Here is a 14,639-nt window from a genome sequence, read left to right on the forward strand (position 1 = left end):
CTATTTTGCAAAGGAAGCTCCGTAAAAAATTAAATAATCCAAGTTGTTTTATCATTCCATGTTCCATTGGAAATTGTATCGTGGGAAAAGCTTTATGTGATCTTAGAGCCAGCATTAATCTCATGCCTCTTGCTATCATGAAGAGACTTGAAATAGAGGAAGTCAAGCCTACTAGCATAACTTTACAACTTACGAACAGATCTTACACATATCCTTATGGTGTTGTAGAGGATTTGCTAGTTAAGATTGACAAATTTATTTTCCTGCAGATTTTGTAATTTTGGACATGAAAGTGGATGTTGTCATTCCTTTAATTTTGGGCAGACTATTGTTAGCCACGGGGAGATGGATTGGGATTTCCAAGACTGATTACTCTACTTTGTGAAGATGCAAGAGTAAATCTTGGGGAATACTATGAGAAAATTAAAGCCACTCCTCCCATTACAGCAGGTATGATCAAGGAAATATATGTCACCACACCAGTCACTACTACCTCATCTATCCCTACAAAATTTAAGAAGGATACTCCTCTCAAACTTAAGGCCCAATTGTAGAAAATTTTGGACAGACAAGATTCCTTGGCTAAGAGGTAGAATGCCTTATATGAAAGTAACAAGGCTGGAGTTCTCTTGCTGAAAAATATAATGCTGAACATTGGTAAAAAGATGGCATGGCAAAAGAGCAACTCTATGAGTCAGAAGTAGAAAATGCCTAATGCCTTAGAGCCACCGCATTCAACAACCTACCTCTCTTCAACACTTCCCCAAGAGCTGAAATAGAAGAAAGTACTAAGAGTGAAGAAGAAGAGGAGGGTTCAGATGAAGAGGATGTAGAAGAATAGTTTAGGAATTTAGTTTTTAATATTTTTCTTTTAATTTTCAGATTGTGTACTTTTTATTGTTTAGGAACTTTAATCTCTGCAAGTTTAGTTAGATAATTTTCAGCTGTTCAGAACATATTTTAATACTTTTTCAGTAGTAATGAAGTATAATTTCCATTTAGTTTATTTCTGTATTTTAATTACTCTATTTTTCTGCATTATTGATGGGAATTTCGATGTTTTGTGCAGAATATGCCACTATCACACAGCACCCAAACACTTGGAATTGACACTTGCACAAGTTGCCGTAAAAAGGGTGAATTTTGTACATCTTATTCATGAGTTTAGCTTCACATACACTGAAAAATTTCTAGAAAAACACAAATATATGTTTAGATTTTGAACTGTATATAAACGAAAATTCTGTGAATTCTGATTTATTTTTTTTAAGCTATTTTTCCTATTCTCGCATGATTGTCACACTTGTAATTTTCAAAATGAGGTAGTCTTGCCACTTTGTGCATATAGTTATGAAAAAGTGAATTGTGAGCCTGATTGTTGACATGTTCACTTTAAAATTCTTTGGTGAGATTTGAGCCTCATGTATAGCAATTCTTGTTATGTGAAATTAATTTCATTTGTTGCTGCACCTCTAGAACTTGCTTTATTTCTTGATTGAATATGTAATTTACAGATCTCACATGTGTGATGGAGGCTTACTTTGGTCATGCTTAGTTAGCCTAAATGAACCTCCTTTATGTTGAGAATTCTAGTTCGCCCCTTTTGAGCCTTTAACTTTTTTTTTTTTTTTTGGTAAAACTTCAATATAAGCTTTACTGAAAAGCCATTAGACCTATCCAAATTAGAAAGAGGTAATTTGTGTTTAATCAAAGATGATTTTTAAAACTAAGTTTAGGGTGACATTTTATATGATATTGCTTGAGGACAAACAAAGCTCTAAGTTTGGGGAGTAGAACAGCAGCATAATCTGAGTATTTGAAAAAGAAAAATGAAAAGCAAAGTCTTGAAAAGAAGAAAAAGAAAGTGAAAAACAGAAGAAAAGAAAAAGAATTGAAAAAGAATTTTCTACATAATTGATGCAATGATATTTCTTTAAATATTGCATAAATTTTGAAAATTCTGTGCAGATTTAGATGAATAAGAAAGAGAATGCAATTTCAATCTAAGTTTTTATTTTATTTTCATCTATTTGAATTGTATCTTTTCTTTTTGGAAGTAACCACATTGTTTACATAAATGATTGAACACCTACCTCTCCATTAACCTCAATTTTACCTGAAAAAGTCCTCTTGATATGTGATTTACTGTATATGTGCAGAGGAGATTGAGAATATTTGCAAGCCTATGGTAGAGTGTAGTAAAAATGATTTTTGAGAGTAAACATTGAGCCTAAACGTTGTTGAGTGATGAGGGAAACACTACTTCTGAGCTGTGAATCACGTTTCTTAATTTTGCTCACATGAACCTTTGCTGAACTATATGAACTCAGATGACAAGCTCTTGTTATAATAAGATTAATTTAGTGTGATTTTCATAGTGAATGAGTAGAGAAATAGCTTGATTGAGAATGAGAAATCAGAAAAACACAGAATTGGAAATTTGACAAATCTTAAAGAAAGGCAGCTTCCTAATTGAATTTTAATTAGTGGATCAATTTTTTCCCTTTAAGTTGATTTGGTTTGCTTGAGGACAAGCAAAATTCTAAATTTGGGGTAGTGATAAATCCACATTATACTATATTTTTTAGTATAGTTTTGTTAATAAACAAGTAGTAAAGTGCTAAGTAAACTTGGAAATATCATAAAAATTACATCAATATTCATAATTGTATAAATAGTTAGAATTATAGATTTTATTCCAAATATGAACAATTTGACTCAAACAGACTTAATTTTTGTGCAGAAGCTTGAGCTGAGAATTTGAAGTTGATATTGAAGTGGAAAAAGTAAAATGATTGACTCTAAAAGAGCAAGAATCAGATGATAAGTGTTGGGCATAACCACTTTGAGTACATAGAGTTAACACTTTGAAGAAAAAAAATCCATGAAGATTAAGAGAGTAACAACTCTAAGTGGTGAAAGTGAACACTCCAGCAGCAGAAATCCTGAAAGATCTTGCGCATGTACACTCTAAGCGCTGAGAGTAGCTACGCAAAATGCACATGTCCACTATATGTGTTGAAAGTAGCTATGCAGTAAGCGCATGTCCACTCTATGCATTGAGAGTAGCTATGTAGTAAGCCCATGTCCACTCTATATGCTGGGAGTAGCTACATATAAGGCTTTTTCATATAGAATACTTGCGAGTGGACACTCTTACCATTTCAAGTGTCCACGCAAAATAACAGAATTTTGAAAATAACAGAATTTTGAAAATCACTTTTAAGTGTCAACTTTGGACGATTTGAGTTCCTAATTCAGTTGTAGAAGCTTCTAGAAGACCTTCTATGCTATAATCCTCAGAGATTAACATGTGGAATCAGAAAAGGAGAAAAAAACATTATAAATAGAAGTTAGAAGTTCAGATTGGGAGACTTTTGTTTATTTTTTGTTATTTTCACTTTGTAACTGTTTTAACTTCCAAAGGAAGTCAGAGAGAGAGATTGGGAGCGACTTTCAAGCTTTATTGCTAAAGGAATCAGGGTGAAGATTGATTCTTGGAAGATGTTCTTATGCTTCTTGTCTTCTTCTTCTCTTACTTCTCCTTCTTCCATTGTAACGTTGTTCTAAACCTTTTTTTATTAGGGATCTATGGATCTAGATTTGATATTGTGATGTAATTTTGGATTTAGATCTTCAGATTTTAATGGAATTAAGTATGTGATTCTGTTCTTAATACAATTGTGAACTAATCCTTCATTCAATTGAACTTAGAGGAATATTCATTAATTGAAATTGAGTTTATTTCCCATATTTGAATCATATGCCTAGGTTATTGAGATGTTAGTAATAAGTATCATGATCTGGTAATCCTATAATTTCCAGAACTTAATGCATTATTTGATTAAATTTCACCTAAGAAATTAAGGAGGTTTAATTAGGTATTAGGATCAATGAGGCAAGGAATTGTCCTTTGGTTAAAGAAGTGTAATTGATTATCAATCAATTAAAATTATCAAGAGTCCAGAACATGATTATATTGCAATTGAAAATCTGGTGAAGTGATTCCTAACTATTTTCCACATAGCATTTTCAATCTAAAATTTGTATCTTGTTTTACTACATTTTATTACCTTTTAATATTATTATTTGTAACACCTTAAATTTAATTTTCATAAATAAGAAATTTCGTAAATTTTTGAGATAATAAAATTTCCATTTTTAATTTAAGTTTCATTAACCTTTTCAAATAAAGCAAGGGGTTACAAATTATATCAAACAATTGCTATAAGACTTATTCAAATACAACAGTTTTTCAAAATAATATCCTAAGTCCTATAGCAGTTCCATCCACCCCTTCACTGAGTCCGGTGCTAATCGTCTTGATTACCTGAAAAATGAATGTAAGGGTGAGTACTCTATACTACTGAAAAACACACCATCAACGTAGAGTCTCACCTCTAGCACATTTTCAATACATTAAACAAACACAATCACAAGCAACATTCCATATTCATAGGTACAGTACACAAAACTTGTGCATACACACACATTAACCACACTCACTGTGGTACTGTGATCACAGATTTACACCATGAATGGTTGGTTACCCCCGCCTCACGGATACCACATGGGCAGTCACGGGTCACTCAACAAAGATAGCGGTCAGAGGTCTAGTCAGGAAGAGAGTGTGTGACCTGTGGTGCACCCGTTCCGCAGTCAATGTCACCACCACTCCCTCTTCCCCAAGGTATGTCTATCGTCCTTATCTTCCACATCCTCAGTGTATCGCTGAACCATTCACAGCACATTACAACAACGCTAAAACTCCTATTCACACATATTCCATTCAAGCATGTAGTAATCATGCTTACACACAGCACATAGCCCACAATTATCGTTCATATTACACGGCTCTTGGGCCCACATTTTCACAATGTTCCTTCAAATATACGGCACAAGTGCCCATACTGATTCTATCACACAACATTTACATACAATCCACATCCATCAATTTTGGATCAACACACATCATGTTCACATATCACGGCACATGGCTCACATTACATTTCTTAGCAATTTCCTACCCACTAACTCAGCCACAACATAATATTCAGCAAAATAACAACAATTCATGCACAAAAGAGTAGGATAGAGTCCCCCTTTACCTTGAATTGATGTCCCACGCGCTAAGTTCACCAAGAAGTGCTCCCCCTCACAGATTTCATCCTAAACATATGGAGAAACTCTATGAGAACCTAGGGGAACCACGAAAACAGAGAAAGGGGATGAAAAACTGAAACCCTAACCATTAAAACTTACCTCCAAGCGTTTCTCACATGGATTCAACCTTCAATCAAGCTCCCGAACGAATTTGGAGGCAATTAATTTGTAGAATAGGGCTTTGGGAACGAGAGGATCAAAGGAATTTTGAAGGGAAAGGGAGAAATAACTCTCCCTGAACCCTAACCCCCTTTAAATCATTTTCTGGTCGCGACACTCTCGCTACAGCGAAAAAACCAGAGGAAACTGCACTTTGGTTTCTGCAGAATCTCGCTACAGCAAGAAGACGACAGTTCTGGTCTTTCCTCTCAGGGCCCTCTTGCCACAGCGAGAACAGCCCAGTGTTACGCCACGCACTTAGGCGTAGTCCATTTTCAGCCTATCCAGTCATACATGCACATATATACACACATCTATGTACTTAATACACATAAAACAACATTTTCAAATAAATCAACACACATATGAATATATATATATATATATATATATATATAAGAATAATAATAATTAATATTACCAAATTCGAGGCGTTACATTATTTCTCATCTTTTTACATGTTACAAATCTTCCAAATGAATTGTGTGGCTCAACTAATTATCAAATTGTGAAGTTGTAATTGAAAATAAGATCCTTGTGGATGATACTTGGGACTCATATTAATTTCCAAAATTTTATTATTTGCCACAACTTCCTAGTATACTTGCTAGTTAGTAGTTCTCTCTAATTTTCGTAACAGCGATGGCTTAGACTACTTGTGAGTTAATGTGGTTGAAACATATGTTAGCAAAGATAGAATTTGGCAGCATTAAGCCTATGTAACTTTGGTTTGATAATCATACAACAATATACATTGCTTCAAATCCAGTTTTTCATGAATGGACAAAACATATTAAGCTAGATTATCACTTTATTTGAGAAAAAGTTTAGCAGAAGATTATTTTCATCTCCCATGTTAGGATAGGCGACCAACTAGCAAATGTATTTACAAAGGCTTTAAATGGGACACATAGCAATTATATTTGTAACAAGCTGGGTAGTTTCAACTGATCAATAGTGCTAGCTTGCAAAATTGATGGGCTACCATTTTGATATCGTTTATAAACCAAAATCCACCAATAGGCTGGTGGATGCATTGTAAAGGCGGCTCGAAGATAGGGAACTTACTACAATTGCGTCCTTTCCAGTATGGGAGCAACAACAAGATTTGCAAGATGAGATTTCACAGGACTCTCATATACAGTAGATTGTCACTACTTTGGAAGAGGACCCGGATACTAAACTAGGGTACTCATTGGTAGGAGGAGCATTGAAATACAAAAGGCGTTTGGTAATTCTAGCTTCCTCCTCCTTGGTTCCCCAACTTCTGCATGAATTTCACACTTTATCTATTGGGGGCCATTCTAGGTTTCTACAGAGCGCTTAACAACAAATCTATATTGGGTCGATACGAAGAAGCATGTGCAGAAATTTGTTCAGGAATGTGAGATCTGTCAAAGAATTAAGTATGAGGCTGCAACTCCTAATGGATTACTCCAAACCCTCCCAATTTCCTCTCAAGTATAGAAGGATATTTCCTTGGATTTCATAGTCAGATTACTCTCTAAGCATGCACATTTTATCCTTATGAAACATCCTTACACGACTAGCAAGGTAGCCAAAAATTTCTTCAAAAAGGTGGTCTTGTACATGGGTTGCTAGCATTCATACCTAGTGACCGTGATCCAATATTTGTGAACACTATTTGGAAAGACCTATTTGTGTTGCAAGGAACATAGTTGCATATGAGCTCAGCTTACCACCCGCAAATAGATGATCAAACTGAGGTAGTGAACTAGTGTTTGGAAATATATCTCTGCTGTTTTGTATCGAAGGAGCCCGAAAATTGGACCCATTGGGTCCCTTGGGCTAAACTATGGTATAATACAACCTATCACTCCTTAATTAGGACTACTCCTTTTGAAGTAGTATATGGGAGGAAGCCTCTGGTGGTTCCTAGACTAATTGAGGAAGAAGTGCGGGTCAAAGTCATGGCACGTGACTTACGGGATCGAGACAAGGCCCTGTGACAATTACACTTTCATTTTGAATAGGCCTAATAGCATATAAGGTGTTTTGCATATTGCCATCGGAGGGAGATGAAGCTGGAAGTTAGGGATTGAATTTTCCTCAAATTGAGATCCCATAAGCAACAATATGTGATCCACAGGATCAATCAAAAGCTTTTTGCAAGGTATTTTGGGCCCTTCCAAATTTTGCAGTGTGTAGGATAGGTATTCTAAAAGCTTTCTCTTCCAGCCACTTCAAAGGTTCATCCCGTTTTCTAAATTTGGTAGCTTAACAAGGCCATAGGATAGAAGATTGCATCTGCCACCTTACCAAAAGAGATAATAACAGAAGAAGTTGTGGAACTGGAAGCAATTCTGGCTACTCAAATTGTTAACTATGGTGGTCAACGACAGAAATAGGTGTTGATACAGTGGAAGGGGTCAACTGTAGAGGAAGCTACTTGGGAAGAGGCATTGGTCATCAAGAGTAAATTTCCTTCATTCACTCTTGAGGGAAAAAGTGGAAGTTTAAGGGTGGTATTGATGGGACCTAAACCCGCAATGAAGACCTCTTAGATGCGAGTGCGATGACGCCCACTATTTGGTGGGTTTATTCCCGTAAGAAGAAAGTCAATAATCAGTAACAATAGCTTATTAGGAAGTTTGTTAGGATTTTGAATAAGATAAGTTTGTTAGGGAGTTTGTTAAGATTTTGAATAAGATAAGCTTCCCATGTATTCTCACAGGCTGGGAGCTAAAATTATTGCACCAATTCTACAACATTTCCTGATGTGTCCCTCCTTAATCCTTATATCTACAATTTTCTCAAACTGCACTTGTAGCTCATATTCTTCAGATAGCCTTGAAGGAAGAGGCTATGGTTGCAACATGGGCTTCTTATAAAGGGAAACATGGAAGACAAGGTGAATTCTGCTCTCCAATGGTAATTTTAAGCAATAAGTCACTTTTCTAATCTATTCCAAAACTGTGTAAGGCCCATTAAATTGAGGTCTTAGCTTCTCATTTGGCCACTTGGCTAAAAGATGCAAGACTAAGTCAACTCCTCCCAATTAAACAAACATAAATCATGCTTGATTTCCATTTCTTGCAGCATAATACACAATTTCCTATTCACTTCTCAATGTTTCATACACCTATCTCCACAAAGTAGGAAGGTATTTCCTTTACCTTTAGTTACTTCTAATTTCTTGGAAATAAGATTGTGGGAAGTTCCACAGTCAAGCAAAACCACCACCTTATGTCCTTCAAAGTTCTAACTGTCCCCAATCCTTCCATAGGATGTCAATCTGACCTTATTTCAAAGTCATTAAACCTGTTTGTTCAAGTTTAGTTGTATCTTCTTCCATTGGTTCCACTGCTATTTTAAGATAGTTAACTCCCAATTATATACTTGGTTTTGCTCCTGCCTCTATATTTCTTGATCTTGATGAATCCACTATTACTGTCCTTGAGTCAAAATTTGATCATTGGAAATTGAAGACTCTTCCCACGACTTTCCCCTTGCAATTGCTAATTGATTTTTTTTCGTAAACCATTTGAGCCTTGCTTGTTAATTATGAGGCTCAAAAAGCTTCACTTTTGCTCTAATTTCCTCCTACAATCCATTCAAACAAATGCTCATGAGATACCTACTCTAACCCCTCAAAGGTCTCGCATACCTTTCAAACTTTATCATGAATTCCCCATCTATTTGGTTCAAGGCCAACAACATTTCATACGAGTTTTGCAAATGGTGGGAATTGCTTTATTATAGAAGTTTTGAACCCATTCCAAGATAGACCAGGATTACAACATTCTCACCATGTATACCAATCCATTATCGTCGTGCCTATTTGCATTCTTCCATCCTCTAGTACTCCTTTAATATGGAAATACCTTTCCAATTTGTTTGTCCAGCTATAAGCCTCCCTAGGAAATATGGGTATTTCAAGATTTTCTCGGCTCCTTACAGATTTTGGCCCTACAACTGATTCTTGTTGTTCATCTTGTCTTCGGTTGGATTGTTGCATGTGTTCAGTATTTCTTCCTATTATATTTTGGTATCTAACAACAACATATGCCTATTAGTTTCTGAATTGGCAATGCATTCACAACTAAATTTTGTTTAATTGTGCTCTAAAAATTCTCAATCTTCTTGTATTTTTCAAATTGGCATGGGCTTTGACTGTCACAATCCCTTTTTATAAGGATTAATAATATTATGAATTTCCACTCCCAGTTTAGTTTTATTTATGAATCAATACAGATATATTACAAATAATATATTTTTCTAAAGAAGATTTGACTTTAACATCCAAATCAATACATTAATAAAGTCTCAAAAATACTTTACATATCATAGAGATAACACACGAGTATGTATATAATTACAACAGTGGCTCCAAATGGAGTTCATAATACAAAATTTCTGCATAATAGTTACATCAAAACCTTAGATTTGTAACTAAGTGACTTAGGTTCACACTAAAACTTAAACTAATAAAATTAAGATACATACTCCAAAATCTGACCCAGACTACTCTTTAGCCAGACTTCTCAGCAGGTAATTTAGACACTCCACCTGTCAATCCTACTCACGTACCATAATACAATCATTGCAACACACACAACAACACAAACAAGAACAAGGGTGAGCTTATTTATATAAAAATCATAATTATAGAGTATAAATATACCAAATTGGCATGAATATTCTACCATATATTTTTTTAGATCTGGAATCAATTAGATGAATTACTCCTAAAGGTTTACATTAAAATAGTGCTAGTTGATAAAGGTTACTTCATAAATAAAGAAAAAGAAATTGGTTGGGGGGTTGATTTTTTTACCCAATCCTAATAGAATATATATATGAAAATTGAAATTGGATTTTGAATCCAAAATGCATTCATTCGCTGCAAATTCAGGAGGTTAATCATGAATATGAATGTAGTTTTGCGATCAAAACAGATACTGATATATTGTGTAACGGAATATCAAAGAATACATTATTTGTTCTGGTCCTTCGTCCTGCTTTTAATTTCATTCGTGTTGTTTTGGTTGGAATAACCAGTTATCTTGGTAGGGATTTTATATTTTTTCCTAAGGAAATTAGTAATTTTCTTCCATTTATTCTGAACTATATTTATTTACCATTTATTCCACGAGGGGCCACGATGTATTTTGATGGAATCGTGGGTCTTCTTATTAGTTTTTTTTTGTGGGCCACGATTATTTTGGATGTGGATGGTGGTTATGATATCTTCCAAAAAGAAGAGAGAATGGTTTATTTTTTTCGTTGGGGATTTGGATTTCTTGGAGAAAAGCGTCGTCTAATTTTCAAAGTACCTATGAAAGATATTCGGTGCATCAAAATAATGCCAGAAGTTCAAAGGGATATTTTGACTCGTACCCCTACTTTTTATCGTATTGTTTTTATGGAAACCATAAACTATGAGCTCATTCCCTTGACTCGTATTGAAGATGATTTGAGTTTCCAAGAAATTGTAGACAAAGCTTTCGAAATAGGCAGATTCATGGATGTACCCGTTTTCTTGATGTATCCACTTTATTGAGGAGAATTTGACTCTACTAGATAAATTGCACAAAAAGTTGTGGAATTGTCCTATTTCTTGTGTGTACCGATTGAAATATTTAGCGGATTTACCAAATATAGTTCTTGGGATAAGACCCAATGTGGATGACAGCCTTGTCTTAATGTCGCTCGCGCGTATGCTAAACCAATCCTTTCTGCGCGCAGGTATTTTATCCCAGCCTCCGGATACCTTCTAATAGATTAGATTCAAGACAATAGATTGAACGTGAACGGCTGATAAAGGATCATAGAGAAGGGTAGATCTCATTCTCACTAAATCGTTATCTACGGTAATAAATAAAAAAAAGGCTAATGTCTCGACCGACTAAATCAATCAATAGCAGAAGTCTTTTTTCTTTTCGATTGAGCTTCTCTTGGCCTTTGATGAAGATGAAGAGGAAAGAAAGAACCTTAAGCCTTCCTTATCCTTTCACACTAAGATCTTCGATCCTTCTTAACCTACTATCGTATGACCACACTGTGATGGCTGTTCAATTCCTGCTCTTTCCTCTTCTGTGGAATTTATCCTTAGGCTATTTGTTGGCCTAACCGATTCAATGGGACCGTTTGTAGCAGGACTCCTATTTTCCTTCTCGCCTCTACTCAAGGAAGCCCTATCTGTCTCATTTCTAATCACTGCTTTATCTTTCGACACTTTTGCCTGATCCGTAGAATTTCTGTCAGACCCCTTTTCCGCTTTCCCCAGGTTGAAGATTGTCAGTTTCAACTACAGTTGGCGTCTGTTGTCAAAAGGTCGGCTTCTGGCTCTGATAGTGCTACAAATCTCAACTTTGTCAGAGGAGCATTAGACGCATCCCTCTGTTCGATCTTTCCCGCTTTTGTCCCCTTCACCCTACCGTTGACTTCAGATTGAGGAGTACAGCTTTTAGTCATCTTTCGCACGAGCATCCATGGACCGAATTCTTCGATGGCTTCGGTCTGCTCTGTTTTTTCTGGATTTTCATTCTGAACTTGGTCCTCTTCCATTGCCATCTAGTTATTTTCTTCCAGACTATCCTTCTCCCTGATGGTCCATGGGCACTCTTCTTTCCGATGTATAGCACTTATAGTTTACAGCAACCAACACAACAATTTCGATCAATTAATGCAGTATGTCCAACCCTTTTTTCCAACCCATCTAATGCAAATGCAGCGATTCAGTTTCCATCTGGTTCTATAACCTAAGTAATCCAGATGAATTGTTTCAGTTTAGGAGCAACCCATCTCGGTATCTAGATTCAGACAAGTATAGCTCAATGTCCTAGGCAGCTCTAGGATGATAATGATGGATGTGATGCAATACAGCTAAATCAGCATATTACAGCATAGTAATATTCAGCATTTCAGTATATAGCACACATTAAAACTAAACAATTCCCAAATATTAATTAAATATTCCAGCATATATAACACAACATTGCAACATATCATATTCTACCACAACATTTTAAGTAATTATCATACAGCAGAGAACACACTCAACCATACAAACTTTTAGATTTTACTCTAAAGCTTGTTCAAACAACAACTCATCGTCAACTTAAATGAGATTATCTATCATATAAGCCAAATCAGTTTAGTTGAGCAACCGAGAAATCTACTTAGCTATACTACACTGGCTTTTAATCTAGAATTTGACTGTTCAACGACTTATTATCGGCTATAAGAGAACTAAGTTCACAATTAACTTCGTAATTATTAAATGAATAAATCGGCTTAGATAAGCTGCCTTTACCTAGAGTGAGTCGTAAGATTTGGTTTCTTATGAGTCCCAAAGAGATGGATTAAACGTTTGAGTATAAGATACAACTCAAACGGTTTAGATCTATTCAAAATGACATGTATAAGCCTTTTAAGAAAGAGAAAGCAAGAAACAAGAGTAAAAACGAAGAACTAAACTCCAGAAACTTACCTAGATCTTGATGAGATAGACAATCTCACTTTAATTGGGAAGGAATTCAACTCCAAGAAAGTTTTCTCTAAGAAGAGGAAGTGAGAGAACAGAGAGAAATGAGAGACAGAAGCTGTCTGGTGAGAAAATGAAGTTTCTGGGTGCTGAGGCCCCCTAAATACCCCTCTAGATTCGTGCGCACTCGCTTGACCGAGCTAATTTTCACTTGAGTGAGATCCTCTCTCGCCTGGGCAAGAAAACCAAACAGTGGAGGAGGAACACCTCGCTTGAGCGAGCAGAGTTCTCACCTGAGCGAGCTTCTCTCGCTTGAACGAGGTCGCCTCTTGCCTGAGCGAGATCCCCTTCTCGCCTGGGCGAGGGGACATTTGGATAGATCTTATCTTATCTCGCTTGAGCGAGAACACTCTAGAATATTCCATTTGAGCGAGATCTACCTTACTAAAGCGAGACACTCAGCATCCCAAACTCTCGATTCTTCCTAAAATGAAACAATACAAGCCCTTGGCTATAATTCTTAAGTTATCACACGTACAACATACTTAAAACTTAATCCTTAACCCACACTACTAATCACGTTTAACAGCACCATCATACATCACTATAAATACAATGCTCCCTAGTCAGCAATTATACAACTTTCTTATAATCCAAGCATAGATAATACCACTTAAAAGGAGCAAGGCTTATATAAAATGTTTGATATCTAATCAAAACTCTTACTACTATTCTTATTCAACGACTAACCAATCGGCACTGCAACTCACAACTTCCATCCAGTAACTACACAACTTATCCACTCACATTCCAACATATGGGATTTCATATTATCCAAATATATGTAACATGACTTAACAGGAATAATTCATTTATAATTATGCTAGTATGACATTGACCTCTAGTAATGCAATGAACTGTAGATGGGTTTTCCATGAAAATGTTGTTCACGGTGTAATTTTTTATAGTTTTTTCAGTTTTCTTCCTCTCTTTTTGCAAAGTGCTTAATTTTTTTAAAATTTGCCAAACAAAAATGAAAAAAAATGATAGTTTTAAATTATAAATCTAACTCCTTCTTATTTTAATAAACACTATAATTTAATAGTATCTTAAATATAATTTTAATCCCTACAAAATTATCAAATTTTGGTTTTAGTTTCTAACTAAATTTTATTATTTTTAATCTTTATATTTAATAAAAGTAATGTATTTTTTTTGTTCTGTGAGGAACTAGAAAACATTATTTTTTTATTTCACAAGGATTAAAATTAAATAAATAATTAAAATAAAAATTTAATAATTTAATAAACACTAAATATATATCTAACCCATTAATAATTAATAAATATATTAATGTCCATCTCTTAATTTTGTTTCATAATCTCATGTATAGCATTTCATTAAAAAATTAAAACATGTTTATTTCAATTTGAGATTTAATTTTATCTCTGCAATTCTCTTAATTTAATTTAACTTTAATTTTTATTAATTAATTAATTAATAAAATATAAGTAATTCATATTTATTGCGTTAAGATTGATCTACACCGACTAATTATAGATATATGGTCTACCATGCCAACTTTAAAACAACTTATGAAAAATACAAGATAGTCAATCTGAAATGTCATGAAATTTTTTGCTTGAGGGATGTTGTCACGCCTTATGACCATGTTAAGACTGTCCTCTAGTCATGATAAAAATAGGCTACGTTTGGCACAAGTGGATCTAACTTATTTGTTAAATTTGAAACTTAAGTTTAACTTATTATCTACTATAGAAACTTTATTAAGTATGTGATAAGAAATATAAATTTGATAGCTTATAACATCTTAATTTTTAGTCTTAAACTGCACGTTTTATTTATA

This window comes from Abrus precatorius, unplaced genomic scaffold (genome assembly GCF_003935025.1).
Source record: "Abrus precatorius isolate BTA unplaced genomic scaffold, Abrus_2018 Scaffold10, whole genome shotgun sequence".
NCBI classification, from domain to species: domain Eukaryota; kingdom Viridiplantae; phylum Streptophyta; class Magnoliopsida; order Fabales; family Fabaceae; genus Abrus; species Abrus precatorius.